Source organism: Chionomys nivalis, chromosome 13, assembly GCF_950005125.1.
Source record: "Chionomys nivalis chromosome 13, mChiNiv1.1, whole genome shotgun sequence".
NCBI lineage: Eukaryota > Metazoa > Chordata > Mammalia > Rodentia > Cricetidae > Chionomys > Chionomys nivalis.
Genome location: NC_080098.1, coordinates 31754602 through 31780397, shown reverse-complemented (window position 1 = coordinate 31780397; position 25796 = coordinate 31754602). Strand labels below are relative to the sequence as shown.

Below are 25796 nucleotides of genomic sequence, written 5' to 3'. Positions count from 1 at the left end.
ACGGCTCACCAGACTAGATAGCCTTATTGCTGAAGACATTAAATGGTCCAGTTGTAGGCCATAGAGAAATCAAACTGGAATTGAGATAAAAAAAAAAAAAGCCGGGCGGTGGTGGCGCACGCCTTTAATCCCAGAACTCGGGAGGCAGAGGCAGGCAGATCTCTGTGAGTTCGAGGCCAGCCTGGTCTACAAGAGCTAGTTCCAGGACAGGCACCAAAAGCTACAGAGAAACCCTGTCTCGAAAAACAAAAAAAAAACAAAAAAAAAAAAAAAAAAAAAAACTACCTCACCGGGCGGTGGTGGTGCCTGCCTTTAATCATAGCACTTGGGAGGCAGATTTCTGTGAGTTCGAGGCCAGCCTGGTCTGCAAGAGGTAGTTCCAGGACAGGCTCCAAAGCTACAGAGAAACCCTGTCTGAAAAACCAAAAAACCTCCTCCCTGAAGGCTAGCCTTCACAGTGCCAGAACAGGCTATGCAGGATTCTGGGGGAGAATTATCATCAAGCCTTACTTTGAGGTGGGTCCTGCATGGTATATTATCAAAGAGTTAGGCAGGGTGTGTCCCACAAGCACGAAAGAGGTACGTCTGCTACGGGAGTAACTAATCTCATTCTGGCTGATACTGAGACCCGTTCCACTGGGTGGGGGAGTAGGTATTCACTTCTGGTCTCATTAACTCTGGTCAAAAGCCGGGACCATGGAAGCCATAGGCCCTGGTGAAGAACTACTGCTATTTCAATAGAGACATGATATGCCCAACAATTTGCCTTCTAAATAATTAGGCTTGTGTCCAAGAGCTGTCAACTTTGGCCTGAGAAACTTCTGCTGCAGTGGCAGCTGTAACTGCTGCACACTCAGCCATAAATGGAACAACTACAATCACCTACCCCAAGGCTGTAAGAACCAAAAGAAAATGTTTTCGAATGTTCTCTGTTGGGCATGACACAGCCACTACACTCTTGAGCCCACAACAGCTATGATTATGGTACAAGATTGGGGCCATCAACCTGCCATAGCAAGGGAGCTCATGGGGCCCCATGACCCCCTGAGGATTGTAGCTCAGGCTGGCTTTGACCTTGCTACATAGTCAAAAGACTCTAAACTTTTGACTCTACTGCCTCCATTTTATGCTGTGCTAGGAGTTGAACCCAGGACCTTGAGCATGCTAGACAGGTATTCTGCCACCTTAGCTACATTCCCAGCCCTAAACATAAGCATTATAAAAGTTATGTATGTAGATTATTTTGAATCACCTGAGCAAGGAAAAACTACTTTGCACTCCTCCATCCACCATCCCCCCAAACCTAGTAAAGCTGGAGGAAGGGCAGCTCTGTTTTAAGTGTGTGGGTATATATGCATATGGAAGCCAGAGGAGAATATCAAGTGCCCTGCTGTATCACTCTTTGTCTTACATCCTTGAGACAGCCTCTCCAAAATTTGGAGGCTGGATGACAGCTAACCCTAGTCTCTAGCACCTCTTGTCTCTAGCACCCAGAATGCTGGGGTTACAGATGTCCACTGTTTTATGAGTACCTAAGACTTATTCAGGTCCTCATGTTTGTGCAGCAAGTGTTACTGAACCATCCCCCCAGGCCAATGAGGTCCATTTTGAAGGGCAGATTTTAGGTATATAAAACACTACAGGTCTGAGTTTCAGAGAATGTGGTGAGTAGAAGCTGTGTGCTGTGTCTTGAGTTGTAGTGAATGCCAAGAGTCGGGGTAAGAAGGAACACTTTCAAAGAATTAGAGCAAAAAAGGAAGCCCAAGGGGGAGTGATGGGACAGCTGAAGTGTGCAAAGGCAGAAGGATGCAAAAGGAAGCGGCACAGGATCCAGTGTGCAATCAGCGAGTGGGCAAGGTAGTCCCATCTAAACCTGAGAACCTCAGCCTGAGAGCAGGGAATGGATCAACCTCTGGAGACCCCTGTCTACAGCTTTGCTGCTGCAGGAGCTCAATCCTGAAGCCCCAGACTATGGCTTTATCTTATAAAGCATACAAGTATATGCTTTATATGTATAGATCTCAGTGCTGTTTGTTTCCCTCATTTCCAAAGCACTTGAGAGTAAGTCTCAGAGTACAGTTTGGGGGCCTGGGAGAGGAGGGAAGATCCTGCCCAGCTCACAGGCTATAGAGTTAAGTGTGGCCACCAGAGGCTCCTGGCACATAAATAAGAGAAGCTACTAAAGTGAAGACTGAAGCAACAGCCGCTTGACACCGTCTAGCATGTGCTCGGTATCAACATAAACTGTAGAGTCTCCAAGTTTGACGCCACCCACCATGAGAATTCAATTTTGGAGAACCCAGAGAAAAACTACTCCTACAGGCCTTTTGGCTTTTCTTTCCTTTTTACTATACTTTGAATAGTACTTTAACTTTTAGAGCTATTTTTCCCACTTTCTTATATTTATCTAATCCTTTATTTTCATTGCTGTGCTAACTTTTAAAAACTCTTCCTTCCTCCTTTTAGTTATGCTTCCTAAGGTCCCTCTCTATTTACTTTCCTCATCTTTAACTGAAACCACTTTAATTTCACAGCATATGCATACATTATTGTTGTCACTTTCTGTTCCACAGGCATTATGGGCTTTAAATGACTTTAACTGTGTTTCTGTACCTTGTTCAGTTTGGTTTTTGCTGTTACAGTACTTTATTTTCTTCTCTGAATGGTACTGAGGATTGAGTAGGCTGCTTGAAGTTGGGATGATGGTTCAGTCAACAAGGTACTTAATACTATGATTTCAGATCCCCAGCATCCACATAAAAAGTTAGGTGCAGGGGCTGGAGAGATGGCTCAGTGGTTAAGAGCACTGACTGCTCTTCCAAAAGACCTGGGTTCAATTCCAAGCACCCACATGGCAGCTCACAACTGTCTGAAGATCCAGTTGCAGGGGATCTGACACTTTCACACCAATGCACATAAAATAAAGTTAAATAAACCATAAAAAAATTTTTTTAAAAAAAACAAAACACAATGATACTTAAAAAAAAAAAAAGGTAGGTGGAGTCCCACCATTGGGGAGGCAGCAACAGGAAGAAGACCTGCCTGAGGCTTGCTGTCTAGCTACTCTAGTCTAACATTGAACCTCAGGTTCAATCAGAGATTCTGTCTCAAAAAAAAAAAAGTTGATAAGACCCTTAATGTTGACCTTTGGCTTCCACACATACATATAAATGTGCACATATGCACACTTATGTGTATGTACACAAAGACACATCACATAACAGCATACATACACAAGCAAAGAGTAAGCTGCTCAGAAGACAAAAGGGACTAGAGATGTAAGGTTAGATTCCCAGCACTCCATAAACTAGGTGTGGTGCTATCACCCTTGAATACAACTCAGAAGATGGAGGCAGAAGGATTGAGTTCAAGGTCATCCTCAGCTGTTTGGGGCCAAATGAGTACATGAGACTCAACATTTTTAAAAAAAAGGTACAGGGCCATTAACATCAAGCAGGTTGATTTTTCTCCTCACAGAAATTCCTTATGAGATGAACCTGAAACATTTTACTATGAAAATAAAGAATCTATTCAAGATAAATGGGGTCATACTTCAAGAACACTAAAGACATAGCAGAAGTAGTCTTGACTGTATATAAAATATGGTATATAAAAATCCCTGAAGGCTAAACATATCACCTCTTTAGAGCTTGCCTCTGGAGTCTGCTAGGGTACCAATTCATTATCCTATATATTAGTGAGGGAAATCATGCACTTCACCTCCCCTAGATGAATCACATTTCATGACAAAACAGTTACCAAAGGAAGAAAAGCCTTAGTTAATGGAGAACGAGTTATTTTAAATGAAAATATTCAAAATTTAGTGTTGGGCACAGTGACATCAGGACTGTAATTTCAGCATTCAGGAGTCTGAGGCCAGAAGACCGAACTCCAAGTCAGCCGAGACAGACGACATGAGCCAGACTAGAAAACAAACAAAAACCCACCAACAATGGCGACATCTCACAGGAGGAGCAGGGTGGATAAATTCTTTGACTGCATAGCTGATGAAAATTTTATAAATGGCAAATAAGATACTGACTGGGGCTATTTTTCAGTCTTGTCATAGGAACTTCAGGCATTATTTTCTTGATGGACAACAGTACCATCTGTGAAACATTTTTGTAGAAATAAAACAAAACCATGATATTTAATCAAATTTCTAGATCTGACTCCCTATTTAAAGAGAATACTGAAGAAATTCATATCAAATAAGCAAAGCCATCAGCTAAATCCAAAATGTGGAACAAGAAAATGACCTCATTTCTATAAAAATACAACACATTTATTTTATAAGGGGAGAAAAATATACAAACTACAGAAACTTCCACCAAAATAATCTAGTGTAATGTGAGAACTGTTGAGATTTTGAGTCAAACTGAATTTAAAATTTCATCTTGGATATAGGAAAAAAAAGTGCACAGATTAAAAGGATACTACAGAATGATAGTGATTTTAGTGAATTCAATCAAGAGGTTCCAGTTCTGTCTATTTAAACTGACATTGCCTATAAGAGACATAAACCAAAATCTTTTATTCATTGATTATGGTGAAACTACTCCAACAGGCCAAGCTGGGAGGGTAACCTGAGGGTTCAAGACCAACCTTGACTACAAAGACTTATCCTATAATAAATAAACAGCTTGTGGAACGAAATACACATATACATCTATATTGCAGTTCGAATGTAAAAAGTTCCCCCATAGACTAATGTATTTATAAACACTTGGTCCCCAGCTGATGGCACGGTTTTGAAAGGTTATGCAACCTCAGGAGGTGGAGTCATGCTGGAGGAAATGAGTCACTGGGAGCAGGTCTTGGGATTTTATAGCTCAGCCTCATTTACTGTACCCTCTCTGCTTCCTAACCTAGGATGCTTATGACTGATCTACCTCCTGATACTACTACTGTGCCTTTCGAACCAAGATTTTATGGCCTCAAGCTCTAAGCCAGAAAATCTTCCCTTCCTTTAATTACTTGTTAGGCAGTTTGTTACAGAAATGGGCAAAGTTATAGAATCTGAATTTTGTTTTTTAAATATACTAGTAAAGTTTAAAAGGGGGGGGGGAACCACAGGATGGCAGCAGCTGAAACCCTCTAGACAAGTCAGCTGAGTGAGGGTCCTAATACTGTCCTTTTATCTTTATGTATTTAAATCTAAAAAGAAAAAAATAAGCACACACATATAACTTGGATGTATTACTGATACTCACTTAAAACAGCATGTTTATTTATACTTAAAATGTGTCCTGATGAAATAAAACACATAAACCATTTTATGAACAATGATTGTGTTGGCTTTAGCCATAAATGGAAATAAGACATTTAACTACAAAAAAGCAGAAACTAGTACAATCAATTGCATCTTTTGAAGAATTGACAAAACCCACAAAGTAAAAGGGAAAAAAACACCATATAAAACGATAGACAATAAAATTCTATTTTTTAAATTAACATCTTTTTAATTATTTAAAAAACAAAAGAAACTAGAAAGAAACCAAGAGATTAACAATGTATGATTGAAGTTATACTTCTTATATACTGCAGAGAAATGAACACTGCAGCAAGGATACAACAGTACAACTCAGCCCACTGATGCTTTCTTCAGTATCACTAAAAAACAAATGGCCAACTGCAGTGCTGGCCAAGTACTCTACTGTACCATCAGTATTTATACAATGACTTTAAGTATGAAGTTTACTAAGGTCTCTTCTCAGTCTCATGACTGGAACCAATAAGTTCAGGGTTGGAACACAAGGGTAAGGACAAAATTCTACTATATGGGCAGTTACCCAAAGAATTCCAACTTTTAGAATAAAAAAATAAAGTTAAATGAGAGGACAATGAAACGGCTCAGAGTAGCACTTGAGCACAGACCCAAGACTTGTGCTTGATTCTGGGATCTCACAGGGTGACAGAAAAGAAAGAACTCCAGAAGGCTCCTCACTTTGAATGCACCCTGAATGGGTGGGGGCCTGGGCCTGTGGACTCATGTGTGCATGTGCACACACAAACACAAGCATGTGTGTATATATATATATATATATATATATATATATATATGTACACACATAAAAATAAATTTTGCAAATTAGAAAGAAACAGTAATGAATATTCAACTAGAAGTAAACAAATTTCCGTGAATAAGAAAAATAGGCCTTCAGACCTGCTTTAGGTACTGTTTGAATCCCTCAGGAAATCAATTTTAAAAGTCAAATTGTTCTTAGACTTTGACGTCTTTGAAACTAAATAAATTTGGGGTGGAGGGGGGATGGGATTGTCAAAGCAGCTAATAATGAGTTACTAAAACACACCTGCAGGATTTTAGGGCTAGAAAAAGGCTCTTAGTGACATTCACTTTCAATTTCAAGAGCTGTACGAAAGTGAGACAGGATAGGAACTGGAACGTCTCATTCATTTGTTCCGTGCTGCTAGACCCTATTCTCTCACAGCTGTCAGCATCACTCTGACATCTTGGAAATATGCATTTTGGCTTTATACACACAAAAGTAATTGTGGACTCCTCAGGGGCAGCAACTCTGTTTTTGTTTACCTCATACAGATTACAAACAGCATTCATCTTCAGTAGTGGAAGTATTTACAGATCTAAGGACTACTATCTACATGAAGGCTGCGACTCTAGCTTTTTTCAGACTTAGTGTCTCTATAATAGCCTCTTCCACGAGTATTCTAATAGTAAATGTGCCACTCAAAGGTACTGGCAGATGAGAGTAATGAATTCAATCTCAGTTCACTCCTTGTTTGATTGTACATCTACACTGGCACCCAGTACTGGCACACTCCTAAGCAGATGCCACCAGCAAACTGATTATTTTAAATTTCTTTATGCATACACACCTGTGCTTCTACTGAAAACACCAATGATGGGAAAATTGTGATTTTTATTTATTTTTGCCTGCGTGTATGCCTGTGTGAGGGTGCCAGATTCCCTGGAGTTGTGAGCTGCCATATGGGTGCAGGGAACTGAACCCAGATGTTTTGGAAGGGCAGGCAGTGCTCTTAACCGCAGAGCCATCTCTCTAGCTAAGAAGGGTTTGATTCCTCCCCAAGCCTCAAAGACAAGATTTCTCTGTATAGTCCTGGCTATTCTAGAACTTGCTCTGTAGACCAGGATAGTCTCAAATTCAGAGATCCACCTGCCTCTTCCTCCCGAGTGCTCCACCTTTATGGGTGTGTTTTATTGTTTTGTTTTTTTATAGTTTGAGTTGTTTTTGTTGTTGATAAAATCAGACAGGGTTAATAAAATCAGACACAAGGTACAACAATTTATTAGCAAAATCTGTCTGGAAAGGTATCTATTCACAAGAAATATATCAAAATTTTACTTTTAAATGTTACAGCAATAAAAAAATCTAATTTAGAACTTACGTATTAATCATATATAGACAGTTTAATAGTTACAACTGCTTTTTTTTTTTTTTTTTTTTTCGGTTTTTCGAGACAGGGTTTCTCTGTGGTTTTGGAGCCTGTCCTGGAACTAGCTCTTGTAGACCAGGCTGGCCTCGAACTCACAGAGATCCGCCTGCCTCTGCCTCCCGAGTGCTGGGATTAAAGGCGTGCGCCACCACCGCCCAGCTAGTTACAACTGCTTTTATGACATACTAACTGTCAGGTCCCAAAGAAACCCAGGACCAGTCTCACTCAATACCTACGGTTCGTCCTAGCACTTACCACCCTGCCACCTATCCTAAACCTCTCCAGCCCAGAGGCTGGGCTTTCATTTTCCCAGCTTCTAAGTGCTATATATTCAGTCATTTTGGTTACATGCCCTTTTGGGCTCTTGGCCTCTTGGTTCATGGCTCCTCTCTTGATCCACTTGGTCTCTCTTTTCTTCCTCTCTCACCCTACTTCCCATGGCTTGGCTCAGTCTGACTGTTCTCTCCTTTCTATCTACAATAAAACCCTTCTCATCAACTATACCCAGAAAGAGTCATGCCCTCATTTTCATTCACTAACTTCTACAGAGGACACTTAAATGGAAACATTTTTAGCTGGCATTCTTATTAATATAAAACAAAACAAACAAACAAACCTGAGAGTTTAGGTCATCTCATTAGGTAAGCCTCTGCTAGGGAAGATGTTATTTTACTCATTAATATTCTGACAAACTTCAAATCATCACGCCAGTATTGTTTATAAGGAAAAACAACATGAAAGAGTTCTATCTTTCATTTTGCATGTGGCTGTAATGGAATTTAAATGGCCCTGGAATTTTACTTCCAAAAAGTTGCAGCATGCAGTCAATCACAGCCTGGTAAAATGCAGACCTTCTTGCACTTATCCTGTACTGTGTCCTTTTCCACTAAACATGAGAAGTTGTTTCTATAAACTCTTCACACAATTTCACAAAAGTAAAAGCCAGGCAGAAAAGGACACAACCACATTAAGACTGTTGTCCTAAAATGCAGACTTGGTTGATTTATACATCTTCCTTTGCCACTAAGGAAACTCAGGAAAATCAGAAAAAGCTATAGTAGTTACTTGGAGTCTCTGCAGGGTTCAAGACAACAAACATAATTATTTTAACTAACTTAAACTGGGAGAGCATAAGATGAAAAAAGGTTTTAATCGAAACGTTAAAGAAATCCTTATGAAAAGTTAGCCATCTAACTAATATATGTTGTGGGAATCTAGGTTTAATGTCCCAAGACTTTCAAAGTCTCACCTAATAATCAGTATGCCATCATTTTCTTGACTAATTCAACTGTGCCTGGCTGGCTTATCTATGCTTTCTTCCATCCCTGCATAGATGTCTGCTGCTCGGTCCTGTTCATTTGTTGTCAAGCTACTGCAATTCAATTTGTATGCCTCTGCTTACTCAAGCCATCTCTTTATAGAAGATGTGCATAAGGTGATGCATACCTGTAATCTAGCTCTTAGGAGGTGGAGATAGGAATATCCCAAGTTAGAGGATAGTCTGGACCATGTCTCAAACAAAACAAAGTGCATAGAGAATCCAAAGAAAGATAAGAATAATTTTGCAACAATTCAGATGTACTGAAATTTTCCTGACAAAAAGCAGGGCTGCCTAGTTCCTATCTTTTCTATTGTTTGCGCCCTAGAAACTGCATCCATGTACTCCCTCCTCTCTTAGCAGTTTGCTAACTTTTGAGACCACTGACACTCCCCATACAAATCTTCACCCATCTACATTTAAAAGAAAATTTGTTTTATGGAATTCAGAACCAGTGGCCCAACACAGACCTTCAAGATCCAGATATCCTCTTAAGAAATCTATTATGGAGAACTCATCATTTAATTGTTGAATGGGAAAAAAAATTCTATTCACTTCACCTTTGTCTTCAAAGACTGCACATCATATCTTATTACCCATTCAAATATAGATTTCTGCCCGTTATGGGGGGATACAATTTCTCAAATATGTGTCTGCATTCTTTATATAACACATTAAGTGATTAGTTTACAAAACAAAAAACATCCAGGCAGTGATTGCACATGCCTTTAATTCCAGGAGAGGCAAGTGGTACTGAGTTCAAGGTCCACAGAGCAAGTTCCAGGACAGCCAAGCCAGGAAACCCTGGCTGAAAAAAACCAAAACAATAAATAAATAAATAAATGAATGAATGAATGAATGAATGAATGAATGCAAGAAAACAACAGTATTTACTTCTTTATCCTAAGGAAGGCTAATTGCTCTAAAAACTAAAATGATCCTGTTTCCTAGACTATTCAATCAAAACTTCACTTTGGGGAAAAAAAGATAACTTCTATTCTGTATTAATCAGCCAATAAATGCAATAGCAAGAGTATCTGTAATGTGTAATGAAGGGCAGTGAAACCCAGCAGGCAATGCATGACTAGAGGGGAACATTTGCTGATGACAAAGCAGGGGGCAGTTACAGAATGGCAACTGCTCTTGTTCAAAGCCCTAACCTACAGCCCTTACTATATTTCCACAAGTCTTGTTACACAAACATTCAAGTTACTTTCCTTAAAAACTAAAAGCCAAAAAATGAGCTGAGGGTGAGGCATACCTGCAGTTCCAGTTTTGGTTGGGAGGTTGGAGCAGGAGGATTACTTTGAGCCCTAGTGTTGAAGGCCACCCTGGATAACAAAACAAGACTGTACCTCACAACTGAATAAAAGAAATGAATAAACAAATAACTTATTTAACAGCATTATAAATGCTGATAAACCATCTTATGATATATAAAATACAGCCTTCTTTCTCAAATTTAATATTTTTGTGTATACATAAAGTATGTAGCCAGGCAGTGGTGGCACACGCCTTAAATCCCAGCACTCAGGAGGCAGGCTGATCTCTGTGAGTTTGAGGCCAGCCTGGTCTACAGAGTGAGTTCCAGGACTACCAGAAACTCTGCCTTCAAAATAAATAAATAAAAAATAAATAAGTGCATACAAATAATAAAAGTATATAGATAAACTATGGTATCTATGTTTAGTATTTTAGTAAAAGAAAACTAGTTCCTAGCAATTATAATCCCATATTGCTTCTGCAAAAAAAAAAAAAATCACACCTCATAAATGAAGACAGGTACCTAAATATAGCCTGGATATGATAGCTTTTAGAAAAAGAAAGAAAAACATGAAAATGAATGGGGTTTTGTTCCCAGAAGTTACTACATTAAAAAGGTTTTGCAGAAAAGCCAAACAACCAACTTAAGGTTCAATGGCTCTATATACTAGCTCCCTACCTATGATCTGGATTCCATTTCCCATCTTTCCTCATCTTCAACATTTCCCCTGTAAACTGTTTCAAAAAGCCTGGGGCTAGAGAGATGGCTCAATCGTTATGAGCACTTGCAGAGGACCTGGGTTTAGTTTTCAGCACCCACACAGCAGCTCATAAGTTCCAGATCTTTTAGCCTCCAAGAGCACTAGGCACACATTCAGTGCACAGACATATGCGCAGGAAAAAAAAACACTCATACATAGAAAAATAAGTCACCTTTTATAAAAATAATCCAATATTGACTCAAAAGACAAAAAAAACCTGTGACATGAGGAGGAGAAGCCAACCCAGACTGGATGACCTCATGACCTTGCTCCTGGGAGCCAGTCTAGGGACTGTTTTCCAGATATATGCTTTCCACAACCTGCTCTTGTCTCCAGCCTCACGAGCATTTAACAGTCTTCCCACTGTAACGCTGGATGGATCTCTCAGCAGCACAGCACAGCCCAACTGTGAGGCTGCTGCTCTGCCTACTCCCCTCTGGCATGGTGCTTCTGCTTCTGCAGCTACTCTTTCTCAACCACCCTGAAATGTTCTTCCTGTGTGCTAAGCAGAGTAAGAAGCTCTGTATCCCATGCAATTGAAAGGAACTGCAAAAAGCAAATAGGTAATTTCAAAAATTAATGTGTGCATACTTAAAACTTGTATGTATTCCTTCTTGATACTCGCCATAGATCCAGTCCCTCTATCAATGTTCTTTCTCACATAGGCCATAATACATCATTTATTTTGTCACTGGTTCTTTAAAGCATATCTACTACATGAAAACAACCTAAATACAAAATGTTTATAGAAGGATTACTCTATATAGTGTGTGTCTCTGTGCATATACACAACCTTTCGTGTCACTCTCAGAAACAATTCAGAAGCCACTTCACTCAAGACAGGGATTGGAACCTGCCAAGCAGGTCAGGCTGACTAGGCAGTGAATCTACAGATTCTCCTGTCTCTGCCTCCCCAAAGCTGGGCTTACCAGTACAGCACCATCCAGCTTTTCTTTTTTCTATATATTTACTTTACCTTGTATGTGATAATGTTTTGCCAGTATACATATATGTGTACCAAGTACGTGCCTGGTAATCTCCCTGGAACTGGTCTTACGCATGGTTGTGTGGATGCTGGGAACAGAAACCAGGTTATCTTCTGCAAGAGCAACAAATGCTCTTAACTGCTAAGCCAACTCTTCTCCAGTTCCCAACTTTTCTTTATGAACGCTACTTCCCCCGACCCACCATTACAGACATTTATCATTTCTTAGTGAATAAAAACACCCAAAATTCTTCTCTTGGCTTTTTGATTTCCAAGACATAGTATTCATTTACAGTAAGTAAATTATGTAACTGCACTAACATAAGGATCGATGTGAAAGCAGGTAACTCAGCTGGGAGAAAAGCACCTGCCAAAGAAGAGTACCAGCCACAGCACAGAGCAATCCGCAGGTGCCTAAGGTTTCGCAGGAAGAGTGCCGAATCTGGGGAATGCCACCGGGAACTATGTTGCTCTGGAGCTCTGCTGCTTCTCCTTGTGCTCACTTTTCACAAGGCCAGTTCACAACCATATGCTAAATTTCAAGGCAGCTATCTAGTCAAGACACAGTGAAATTGTTATGATCTAACAGATTCCTATGTATTAATTGTTTAAAGTCATTAGCCCCACGGCCCTTTTAAAACATAAAAATAGATAATCCCTATTTCAAGTACATGCAAACCACTGCCAATTAAAACCTTGCAAATAAGCCGGGTGTGGTGGTGTAACCAGAGGCAGATGGACCTCTATGAGTTTGAGAGAAGCCTTGTCTCAAAAAACAAAAAAGGCCTGCAAATTAACTGCTATTGTCTCTTCTCAAATAAGGCTCATTGCTACATTCCATGTCACTAAATCTTCAGAAAGCCAGTATCTCTGAAATAAGTTACTACTTTAACTTCTTAAGTTTTTTTTACACCTAGGATTTCACCAGGCAAGCTGGCCTTCCTTAAGCATGGGCCTCCTCAGTTCATTTCAAACTCTCTAGTCTGTCCTCCGGATGTAGTAAACATAGCTATTTGGGTTTTACTTTTCTTCCTCCCAACAAGGTCTGTGTTTTGTTATTTTATAGTAGTCCTTTCTACCCTGGAATATAGCACAAATTATGGTCATCCCACCAACTCCAAAATTTTGTCACAGGGAAAGGCACTGCCTGTGCCTGCCTGGCTTTCTTGCTCACCATGGTGCTCCTAACACAGTACCTACTAAAGCAGAATCCCACTAAGTGTGTGTCTAATAACTCTTTTTTTGTGACAATAAATGTGGGAAGAATTGCCCAGCAATTAGGATAGAAAGCACAAGAAATAAGATGATTTCAAGTAAAACCTTCATTCCAAATGATGGGTTACACACAAAAGATGGTATTTCTAAGTTAGGATAAAATTACCCTGAGTAAATTTTCATTTTAGTCTCTAGATTTAGTATGTGTGCATACAAGAATGCACTTGAGATCTGAGAGTTTACATATAAAATTAAAGAGACATTAAAAATTAATTTAATATTAAAACGACAAATCACTAAGAAGTCTCTGAATGGCAAACACATACTATGTCAATTATTTGTATGGGAGAGGCAGGTAAAAACACTGTTTTAAAAATCTTCTCCAAACTTAATGAACTCTCTCACTGGGAAACATTTAATATAAATGTCCAATACCTAAGCCAGAAACCTGCAAATACATTTTAGCCTTTTCTTAAATAAGCTTCATTTCTACATTCCAATTGTCACTAAACTCTTCAGAAAAATCATCATCTGTGAACCAAATATACTACTCCAAATTCTTAGAACCCCTTCAGAGTGAACAAAGGCTAAAAAGTCTGACTAGGAGTTGTGCTCCATCCCTACCAGGCACAACAACCTCACTCACCTGGGTTTTCTCATCAACAGCACTGTGAAGACATCTTAGAACATAGAGGCAATGCGGTACCAGGTACACAACTTGCTTTAAGACACCTAGTCATGACTATTCCTGGAGAGACAACAGCTAGACTCAAAAATTCTGAAGCATCAAATTGTTCACAAAGTCACAGCATCAAACTGGTCTTCAAGTATCAAGCATTACAACTGCAGACACTTTAAAGTTTCCCAAAGTAACAGTGTAAATGGTACTATTAAAACATAATGAATATTTTTTCTCTGCAGAATAGCCAATGTATAGAAGTGATTCAACATTTAAAAAAAAACAAAACTGAAGTTCGGAAATAAACTCAGAATCAAATCTCATTTTGGCTTAGTACTTTAAAAGATCTGAAAGTGGGTTATAACTCAGGCCATTTAGGATTACACTCCCTTTCCAGTGGATAATATAGTTCACAGAGTAAGTTTTAAGCAAGCAGAGAATCCACACCAGTATTCATAATTCTAATTAGCTGTAAGGGTGTGACTCAGAGGCAGAGTACTTGCCTACCACATGAGAGGATCTGAGCTCAACCTTTAGGATCACAAGTCAGTTTTGTATGCTTTTAAAAAAAAAAAAAAGGGAGAGAGAGAGAGAAGCTTGGTAAAACTGCCCACCAACACTAATGTTTAGCTACTTTTTAGTAAGTTAAATGAACTTATTCAGTACTATTCAGTGGTATATACCTCCAGTTCCAATGATAACATTAAACATTCTCATTAGAGCCTATAGTCTTTCTCTTTTTGAGCTGATCTTGTTACGTTGAACACACCAGCCTTGAAGGTGAAATCCTTCCAACTGTTCTTCCTGAAACCTAGGATTACAGAGAGGGACTACCCCATCTAGAGCCTGCATGTCTGATGTAAGTCCCCAGATACACATTATGTGTCTTCTGGATCCAAGGCACTACACAGCACTTGCTCTTTGCAAGAGGGAGTATTGTCATTATGGGTTAAAAGTATGAAACTAGAAAACGAGATCATTTTCTGTCCTTCCTGAACTAGATAATACAAAGTAAACTGTCTTGTGGCCTTTAAATAGTCCCAAACTGTAAAACAGGTGTTTTGAAGAATGCAAATATATCAATAGCTGTCTTCTGAATTATAAGACAAGTACATTGTTCTGAGTGTGAGCTGTGGCAAGTATTCAACTCTTTAATTTTGTGGGGAAACTATTGTTAAACTGAGATCCAGATACATACCAGTTGTTTTGCTTGAACACAGCAAACTAGACTACAGCAAAGCTTTTCACAAATAAATAAATAAATAAATAAAAATCTCCTGCCCTCTGAGTCTCTTTTTGGGCCATGGATATTGGACATAGTGGTACACATCTTTAATTACAGCACTAGGGAGGTAGAAGCAGGGGCATCTCTGTGAGCTCAAGGCCAGCCAAGAGATACAGAGTGAAACAGGATACACAGAGAAACCCTGTCTTGAAAAACCAAAACCAGACAAACAAGCAAACAACAAGCTACACATACAAATACTAGATGTGATAATGGACCTTTGAGCCCATAGATAGATAGGCTCCTATGTTAGTACCAAGGATACTAAAATGAACATCTGTATGAATGCTTTAGTAAGAAAACCATGTAACTTTAGTTACTTTAATTACTCTTTCTTAAAAGTGAATTATAATCTAGTCTGTCTATATTATACAAATTGGAGGGTTCTAATTACAACATATATTACTACCTCCCTATCTGAATCAAGGTTTCTGGTTCTAAAATGGCAAAATCCTTAATTATCCTTGAATACAGTCATGTACTATATAACATTTAAGTCAAGGATAATGCAAACATAATGGTGGCCCTATACATTACAATGGAGCTTAAAATGTGGGGCAGGGAATGGGGGCTGGAGAAATAACTCAATGAGTAAGAGTACTTGATGCTTGTAGTAGTCTGAGTGTAATTGATCCCCATAATCTTATAGGGAGTGGCATTACTGGGAGGTGTAGCTTTGTTGGAGTGGGTATGGCCATGTTGGAGGAAGTGTGTCACTGTAGGGCAGGCTTTAAGGCTTCCTATGCTCAGGATACCATTCAGTGTCTCAACTTGACTTCCTGTTACCTGAAAGTCGTAGGCCTCTCAGCTATTTACTCCAGCACCATATCTGCCTTCATGCTGTCATGTTCCCCATCATGATACTGGACTGAACCTCTAAAACTGGAAATGAGTATTAGATGTTTTTGTTGTTGTTGTTTTTTGTTTAGAGTTGCCATGGTCATGGTGTCTCTTCACAGCAATAAAAACCCTAGGACAATGCTCTTGCAAAGGCCTGGAGTTTGATTCCCAAAACACGTATCAAGAGACTCACAGCTATCTGTTAACTCTGGCTCCAAGGGATCTGACATGCTCCCTCTGGCTTCTACGGGCACCTGCACTCACATGTACATACCCTCTCACCACCCCACCACCCCACCCCGACACACAATAGGTAAATAAAAAATAAGAATTCCAACTGCCTACTACTGCTGTAGCTGTTGCAACATATCTAATATCTAGTTGCAACGTATTACTCACCATTGTAGCAATGCTGATAGAAACAAACCTACTGCGCTGCCAGGTGTGTAAAAACACATGCAATAATGTACAGATAATACTCAATAAAAATCATAAATGACCCTTATTAGTTTATTTATTTATTATGTTAAACTTTTATTGTTTGGGTATACCATTTATTAAAAAATATTCCTATAAAACAGCATGCCATATTGTGTGGGAGGCATTATTACAAATCTCTCCATGTAAACCTTGACTATATCAAAAGGCTATGTGACGTGACTAGCCTATCCTGTCTGTTTGTGTTAAGCATTCTAAGGTATTCAATATATTCACAATAATTAAATGGCCTAACTGCATTTCAGAATCTATCCCCATCTGTTTTAGGGCTAGAAAGATGGTGCTCAAGATTAAGAAAATAGTACTGATCTTCCAGAGAACCTGAGTTCCATTCCCAGTACCCACATGAGGCAGTTCACAACTGCCTGTAGCCTACAGTTTCAACTCTAGGTAGATCCAATACCTCTGGCCTCCCTAGCCACTTACTCATCACCACTGTAAAAATAATGCAAATAAATCTTTAATGAAGCCACAGAGAAACCCTGTCTCGAAAAACCAAAAAAAAAAGAAAAAAGAAAAAAGAATCTGCTGTTAAAAGTAAAATGTTTCTTTAAAACTCTGCAAGAGAAATAAAGTTAATGTTTTCATCAATGTCAAGGCTCATTTTACAGGCTTGCAAGTGTTCTGACTGAGCACTACAACTAAGTGCAATGAGCCTGGGCTGGGTCCACACTGGGGAAGAGGCAAAAGACCAGGAACTGGATGAGGACCAGTCCCAACTCCATATCTAGACTCTGAAATGCAGTGAGTTAGTCCTGATTCTGCCACTAACCAGCTAGCTGTATTTCACAGAGCAACTTCTGTGGACTTCAGAGTCTTCAGAGCTCTAAAATCCCATGATGAGATGCTGTTTCCCTGGCGATTGACAACTAGTTATCAAATCTCAACTGACAAATGAGTGTAGACTAAAACTCAAAATCTCAGAAAATAACTGTACTACCTCAAAGTGGTATGAATTTTTACCTAACACTATATGAGCATCTAGTAATTCCAGACAGGTAACAATGACATTAATAAAAACAAAATACTTAATGAACTGGACTAAAGCTTATTAAATGCTATGGTAATCCTAAACACTTAGTAGCTATTCTTTACAATAAACTTATTCAATTTCACCTCCACACACTCAATTGAAAACTGGAAGTTAAATGATCCAGCATTCTTGCCCCCCCATAAAACTATGAGTTGATATAATTTTGGAGTGTTTAACAGATCTATCTGCAAAAATATCTGTATAGTTTTTTACCTTCAGTGTAACCTCATGTGTTTCATGAAAAACATATATATTATAACCCACCACAATAACAAGTACTTTCAATATTCTGAAAGACACAGTATGCTAAGAGTATTCCTGAGTTTGGGTGAAACCCACTAAAATACAATCTTCTAAATCGCAAGGCATTCCATAGAAACAGTTCAAATTTCCCATGTCATAGAGATTGAAATTCTATGACCGTGATTGCTTCCAGCACTTTGGCAATTCTAATTTCTACCTGTAATTTTTTATGTTTAGGTTTAACTCACTCAAATTAGTCAGTCCTGAAGGATAATTTTAATAGAAGAGATTTAAGTTCATTATACAGAAAAGAGTAAGAAACTATGGAAAAGTGCAGAACATACAATAATCATTGGGGACACAACTTTCTGTATTTTCTCCTATGATTCTCTTCCTCTCTAATGGTGTAAAGAAGCAAATATTGCTGGCTCACCAATTACTCATATACACAGCTGTCTGATCTGTGTACTCCAATTGACCTTGTTGTTAAAGAGCAACACTAAGCCGGGCAGTGGTGGCACACACCTGTAACCCCTGCACTGGGGAGGCAGAGGCAGGCAGATATCTGTGAGTTCAAGGCGAACCTGGTTTACAAGAGCTAGTTCCAGGACAGGCTCCAAAGCTACTGAGAAACCCTGACTCAACAACCCCCCCCCCACCGATCCCCCCCCAAAAGAAACACTAATTTGCATTCTGGCAATGGTAACAATAACTGGAGAAGTATGGGTGTCAGTCACTAAGGTTAACAGGACTTACTGATCATACATACTAGTTAGTTTGAGCTGAGAGTAAAACCAAGCACCCACATAAGTAGACAGAATTCATGTGACACACTAACAAAATTAAAATACTACAGATTGTCTTTTACACACTTTTACCGCCTAAAAGCATAAAAGAAAATGTTTTTAGCTTTCTGAGTTTAAGAGCAAAAACTTTTTCCACAGGACTTTAAATCTACTTTTAAAAGGTTTTGGTTACACATCAGTTAAGTGGTTAAGACAATGGACTTACACCCCATTAAAGTCCTTCAGAAAGGAGATCTTTCTGATCCCTTGTAAGGAAGAAGTACCACCTGTTCTCCAACTAGACAAAACTTTTCCCTCTTTGCAGACCCTAGTTACAAAATAACTAAGAATAACTTTACAGGTTACTGTTACTGACTAAAGCACAGATATACAATTCAAGCTCAGGTGCTTAACTGGGATATAAATCTCAACAATGAAACATAAGGATACAATGTAAACAACAAGGAAAGGAGGACCCAAAAAATTATCATCAAGACTTTACAGACTAGAAAAGCTGTGTGTGAGAGAGAAGGGGGGGGGGGTTCTCATATAGCCCAGGCCTTGAACTCCTGCTCATTCTGCCTCCAACTCCCAAGTACTGGGATTACAGGTGTTTATAGAAAGGTTGTACAAGGTATTATTTAAAATGAATATTGAAACTGTTCAGAAAGAGTAACAATCACTGAAGCCACCTGTAAGTTTATATCAAGTTGGCCAAAGTATTTGCATCCTGTATTGTGTATTGCATCAACCCCTAATAAAAACACAAAGCTTTATGAAATGTGACAAGATGTTCCCATTTTTCAGAGATGTTACTTGAAAGAATGTTAATCAGTTTGCTCTGACAAAATCTGAACTTTCTAAACCTGCATCCTTTTTTGGGCGTTGGTTGCACATGCTTCAATCCCAGTACTTGGGAGGCAAAGCCTGGTGGAGCTGAGTTCAAGGCCAGTCTGGTCTACAAATAAATTTCAGAACAAGCCAGAGCTGTACAGAGAAACCCGTCTCGAAAAACAACAACAACAATAATTTTGTACAACAAAAACTAAAGCAAGGTACTTTTCATTTATACAGGAACTGGGCCTTTTCAACTATGACCAAGAGAAGAATAAAGTAGGGATTGTGCCTTGCCACTGAGTATAATTCTATCTGTGTATTCATTTCTGCCTCTTTCATATCCCTTTCCATAAAGCAGAACAAGTATATTCTTAAATGTTTTCATTTTGTTGTCTTTATTTATGTATGGCATACTTGTGGTAGAGTAAAACTTCCAGGAAATGTTTTGCCCTTTTAATCCTATGGAATGGGGGGTCAAATGAACCATTTGTGAGCTCGGTGGCAAGCATCTTTAACTTGCTCAGCTATCTTACCAGCCTCAGAACAATTATTTTTAAAAGGCAATCCAGATCATGTAATTCACTACTTAAAAACCTTCCAAGTGTTTCCTGATATTCTCAGAATAAACAACAAAATTCTAAACCTACAAGGGACATCCTAGGCCCTCTAAGGTCAGCTCCTACCTACTTCTTCCAGCTCTTTCAACTCATTGAGTCATTTCTACATTAATTTATCACAAGCTCTTTGTTCCTGCCCATGTCAGGGTCACTGCAACATTATTCTCTTTACTGAGAGGGCTACTCTCGTCTCCTGTCTTCTCTCAGTACGTCCCTCCAGGTACACATCTCTGACCTATGAACATCGGCTTTTACACTGTGTTAAGTGTCTATGTGCCTGCCTTAGTGGACACCAGGTGCAGCCAAAAGAAGACCAGACATTTGCTTATTCACCATCACAAGGCTGGGATTTATTAAATTTCTCAGGGAGCTAGAGGTACAACTCTAGAGCATTTTGGGATGAATAGGGTTTAATTCCTAGCACCACAGAAAAGGGGAGGGAGGGAAGGACGGAGGGAGGGAGGGCTAAAACCAAATCATTCTGGCACATTATATGTCTCCTGGGATCTGGGTTCATAACAATGAATAAAACAGACAAAATCCCCTGTATAATTCATGGAAGTTAGAGTAAAGACACAGAGCACAAATAAATAATGAGCATGGCATGTTATAGTGCCATAAGAATGATGAAAAAAATACATCAAGAAAAGAAATAAAAAAAGCCTAAGGCAGACATGACATAATACACAATGACAAACTGTAACTATCAAGGAAGTATGTAGCTGTCACCAGCATCTGAATTCCAGGGTATATGACATTAAATAGAATATTACATTATAAGTACATTAGAAAAACTATAATTGCTTTGGGTTTTGTTAAGATATAATGTAATTTTAAAGCAAAATATAGAAAGCAAAAAAAAAAAAAAGTCTACCAAAAGGGGAGATGTTTAAAGACCAAAGGCAATAAAATTTAAGGTCCCATAGTTAAATTACTGTGCCTAAGATACATTATCCAGTAAGTACAGGTATGAAAAGTCAGCTAAAACTTTGTAAAAGTAACACTAGAAGAAACTTAGTAATGGATCCTTTTTAGGTGTGCACTTTTGTTAAGAGACACAGGCAAATACATGATCAGTAATTTCTTTTACACAAATGGGAAATGTCCCTAGCCCTGCTTCCATCCTCAGCACTTCAGGCCTTGAAGTGGACAAAAAGATTGTAAATGTAAGAGGCTTTCCCCACAAAAAGTGTCCCTGAGTTAACTGTGTACTCAATAGATAAAGGAACACTCAGGGTGCTGCAGCAAGGGAGAAGCACTCAGTCTAAATTCAGAAACCGAGGCAATGATTCCTAAAGAGCCATCTTACCAGTATTAAATAACTAGGCAAAACTTTAAAAATGTCTTGGGGAGGGGCATCCAATTTCAAGCAAAAACACTACTAAGAGTCAAGGCAGCATACTGTGGGGGAAGGGAGGCACAGAGGGCAGGAAGGCCTAGATGATCTCGGAGCAGCGAATGAAGACAAAATGGGTTCACAGTGGATAAGATATGGAGCTTAGGACAGTACTGATAAATGTCTAGGAAGGGCCAAGCAACCAGGATGTGCCTGAAGGGCAGCATCTGGAGGGAGATGAGAAAAGCAGCTTGTGCGAACACAGGAGTATTTTAATCAAGCAAATAAGAATCATCCTTATTAACAAAGTTTAAGGAAGAATTAGCATATAAACTTCAAAGGTTATTTTCAATGATAACTGAGTCTTGTATCAGCAGATATTAAACTCCCTTTAAAATAATGAGGCAGCATATTTCCCATTTGTGTTAAGTATGAAATATTTTCAATACCACAATGCCTAGGCCTGAAAAGCTAAGGTGATAGGGGCGGCAAGAAAAAAAGATCATGAAACCAGCAGCATCACTCCAATGCAAATCCTTCAAGATTAAAATAGGGGTCATGCCAGCTTTAACAAAAAGTGGTGCAAAGATAAACTTTATAAGGGCACAGAGGCAAGAGGTGGGGGTGGGGGCAAGGAATGGAAAGGAAGGAAGCATAGTTAAGCTAATAATTTTCCCTGTTCCTAAGGAAGACATCTATACATGAGAAAAAAATAAAGCAGCTTTTAAGTCTCAACATTAAGGGGAAATATTTCCAAGTTGGAATTTATTTTCCTTCTCTTCTGGTTTTGCTTATGCTTTCACATGTATTTATTTATTGTGTGTTAGAAGGTAACTTGGTTCTCTCCTACCATATGGGTTCTGAGGACTGAACTCAGGTCAACAGGCTAGATAGCAAGAGTCCTTAGTGGCTGAGCCATCTCACAAGGCCCCTTTCTTTTCTTAAGGGAATCTAGAGACTTACTATTCCAATTCCATGCCCTAATAAGAAAATTCATTTCTAATTAAGGTAACCACAGAGAACAGCAGCTCCAAAGACATTAACAAGTCTAACAATCAAGAGCAAACTAGCTGGCATGGTGGTACAGGCTTGTAAGCACAGGTACTGTAAGACTGAGGCAGGAAGATAGGAAGCTCAAGGCCTGTGGGCAGCTTCATGGGACTCGTACCTTAATATATATATTTATATGTATATATTATATATAAATTTATTTTTAAACGTGGGCCGGGGATGTACATTAGTGGTAGAGTGCTTACTTAGCATAAAGTTCCAGGGTTCAATCCTCTGTACTGCCAAATAAATCAAAGCAAAACATTTAAACTAAACTGAGGTCTCATGAATTCAACCCTCAGAAAGTAGTGGACTCACTGTGTAATCTCAAATTAACTCACAAAGAAAACACAAAAAACAAACAGATTTCTTCACATGACAAAATAAAGTGCAGCAGTAACCCTTTTTAATGAAGGCTCAACTTCGTCATTTGCATTTTCTTCCTCCCATTAGAAAAAGTTGAAATGGTTCAATGGCAGCAAATACAAAAGGACCCGGCAACTTTCCTGCTTCTACCAATCTGATATTAAGGAAGGAATATCCCTTAAACTTGAGTGTCTACTGCATGTGTTAGGAAAGTACACACAAACTCCGCCTTCAACTCTAGGGGCAAGAGCAAATGGGATTTACAGCAATTAACCCACGCGGCACTTCCCCAATCCCAAAGACCATCACACCTTACTAAAAGTGGAAGACCTAGATTATAAACCTAGTTCCCATTGTTGATAGACGCATGAATGCCCCATGACACAGAAACAACAGTGCCAGGAGTGTGTCAGTCATTTCTGCTCGGTAACATCAACCAAGTCTAAAGTTTGCAGATCTTGTTGCAAATCTCAGTAGTTGCAGCAACTTGAAGGCATTGTGCGTTTTAGAATTACCCTTTCGGTAACTTGTGAGTACTTCTTCAGGAAAACAGGTAGCTAAGTGAAATATTTGTTTCAGCAGAGTTCAAATGTATCTTTGTTAAATTTTGTGCATAGTTAGGGAAGGCAGTAAGTTCAATTCTTTAAATCTCGGGTATTTTTTTTTTTTTTACAAAATGGGCAAGCCCCCAACCCAGAACATTAAATATAAAATGCTGCTACTTAATTTCAGCTATTCTTCTACAGAATGTAGTAATATGAACGCTAGCAAACTTGTACACCCCTATAATCATCTATTTTCTCTCTGAATCTTACTCAAATATAGTATAGCTCCTTTCTCCAAATTTACATTCTGATTCAGAACCTGTCTTCTACGCCAGATACATGTGAACAATAAATTACTGTTGACAGCTGTAAGGTAGAATATTAAAAAGAGCAATTCAGTAACAAAAATAGCAAAACAGCCAATATTCACATGCTTGAGTTACATCAGTCTCATGAGGCTTTTATAGATGAGAAACTCAGCCACCAAGAAGGTAACTTCAAATGACTAAGAAGTCAAGCCATTTTTATTCATGTAAATAAGTCAATCGAGCCACATTAGTTGTCCAAAATACAAGATAAAATATATTTCTAAATAGTGTAAGTTTTAAGGAGAAATGTACAGCTGAAAAATAAAACTTCAGGAAGCATTTCACTTTAGTGACTCCAGCAAACCTCCTGAAGCTATTTCTTGTATAGCTTGATTACAAAACTGCCTTTTGGTATATTAAGCACGGAGGAAAAGCCACAACCATTTCAACTTCTGTAAATTAACCCTGAGATGTTCATAAGATAGCCAACCAGGCTGGGGGAGTATGGAAACTGCACACTAAACATACTATCTGACCACACAAAAAGTGAACATTACTCTTCTTTTCTCTTGTGGTCTTGAAAATGTCATCTCAAAACAAATCGCATTTTATATATTCAACTCAATTTGAAAAGGAGAGTAGCTAATACCCTAAAATAAACACTTGTAGTTGCTACTGCCTCTATTAAAAACTCCCTCGGTTAACTGTACTAGAAACTAATTCCACTGCAGCCATGGGAAGCCCTCTTCTCTTGTTTATTCAGTTACGGAAAGCTTCAAAGTTTCAGTTTATGATTAAGACAAAGTATTCCATTGGCCAGCAATAAGGTCTCAAATGGAAATAAAAATTAAGATCACTTTCACATTTCTAGTCAGTCCAAATTCAAGGCTACTTTATACCAAAAATTAAGGGAGAAACAGGATTATATTCACTGAACACGCAATGACCTCAACTCAAAACAAACTTAAAGCTCTATTATACACCGCTGAGAAGCAGGTGGTAAGAGGTTCCTGGCCTGTACCCATGAGTCTTCACACTGATTTTTAATTTTTTTTTAACTGTTTCAAAGTCGGCCTTGCTCAAGTCTATTCAGTGGAAGGGGAAAAGGTAGCAGCATTCCAAACACACACTCGAGCAACAGGATCCTAACTTCCTGGTTCTAAAGGAATGCGATTCCCTAATGAGCCATCTCTCCCCGCAGCACCAAGCGCGGCTGTCTGGCCCGTCTCCGGCGGGACCAAGGGGGGCGAGGCCACGGCGCCGCACTGCGGGTCCCCGGCACCCGCCGGCTCGACCTCGGGGCGCTGGTGGCCTGCGACCCCCAGCCCATACTCCTCGGGCTGCATGGGCAAACCCAAATAGGCTAAGGGGACGCGGCCTCGGAGGCAACTCTGCACACGTCTCACTCCGCTCCAGTCCTCTCCAGCCAGGGCCGTGTCAGTAGGCTCCGACCCCGGCCCGCAGGTTCTCCCAGGTCCAGCCTAACCTGGGCCGCCCAGGCCACAGTCCGGTCTGCCCTGCCGGCCCCTCCACGGCCCTGCCCCTCCTCTCTCTCCGTCCTCCCCAGCGCCGGCCCCCGCCGGGCCCCGGCCCTGTGCCGTCCCTCCTCGGCCGGGCCCAGCCCTGCCCGCCACTGGCCCAGTCCCTCCGGGAAGATGGCGGCCCAGTGACAGGCTGGTGCAGGCGCGGGTCCGAGCACGGGGCGCGGAAGGGAGGCCGCCCCGTCGGTGGCCGAGGACGGCCCGCTCACCTGTCAGCCGCCCGCCCCGCCCGACCGGCCGCCCGCGGGCTCGTCGCCGCAGCCCCGGTGCCCGGCGACCGCGCAAAACACGCGGGGACGGCCGAGGAGGGAGACGGCAAGAAGAGGCGGCACGGCCGGGCCGGGCCGGAGACAGCAAAGAAGAGCGGACGCGGGCTTGGCAGCGGCGGCAGCTGATCCTTCCCCTTTCGGGCCCGAAAATGTCTCAACCTCGAGACTCCAGATCCCCAACGCTCCTTCCCGTTCGCATGAGAACACACAGCTCCCACTTCCGGGGCCCTGCGGAAGTCCCACCCCCGCGCGGCCCCGCGCCCTACCCCGGCGCCCTCACCCACACGGCCCGCCGACTGGAGTTTGGCGCCCGGGAGAGTCTCGCGTCATGGCGACGCGGCGTGGCGATTGGCTCAGAGGACTCGAGTCCGCCCTTCTACTTCCCCCAGCCTCTCCGCGAGCACCCATCTCGCGGCGTCTGTGATTGGCGCGTGCGCGCAAGGCAGCGGCACCGCCCCGCCCCGCCCCTCCCCGAGCTGCTGCGCGCGCCGCACGTCCCTCTCTCCCCGCCCATTCTGCAAGCCCCGCCTGGAGCTCCTTGAGCATCCAAGCTTGTAACTAGTTAAGTGTAGGGCTCCTAAGTGA

The 25796-nt window shown here is 40.4% G+C and overlaps 1 protein-coding gene across 3 annotated transcripts in view; it reads right to left on the bottom strand.

Moving 5' to 3' along the window:
- Nucleotides 1–25431, bottom strand: part of Larp4b (La ribonucleoprotein 4B) — a 76658-nt gene extending 51227 nt beyond the window's left edge. For all 3 annotated transcript variants that reach the window (XM_057787500.1, XM_057787501.1, XM_057787502.1), the window contains exon 1: nucleotides 25152–25431. The gene's annotated coding sequence lies outside the window, so the exon portion shown is untranslated. The remainder of the gene's footprint in view (nucleotides 1–25151) is intronic.
- Between the last annotated feature and the right edge of the window lie 365 nt (nucleotides 25432–25796).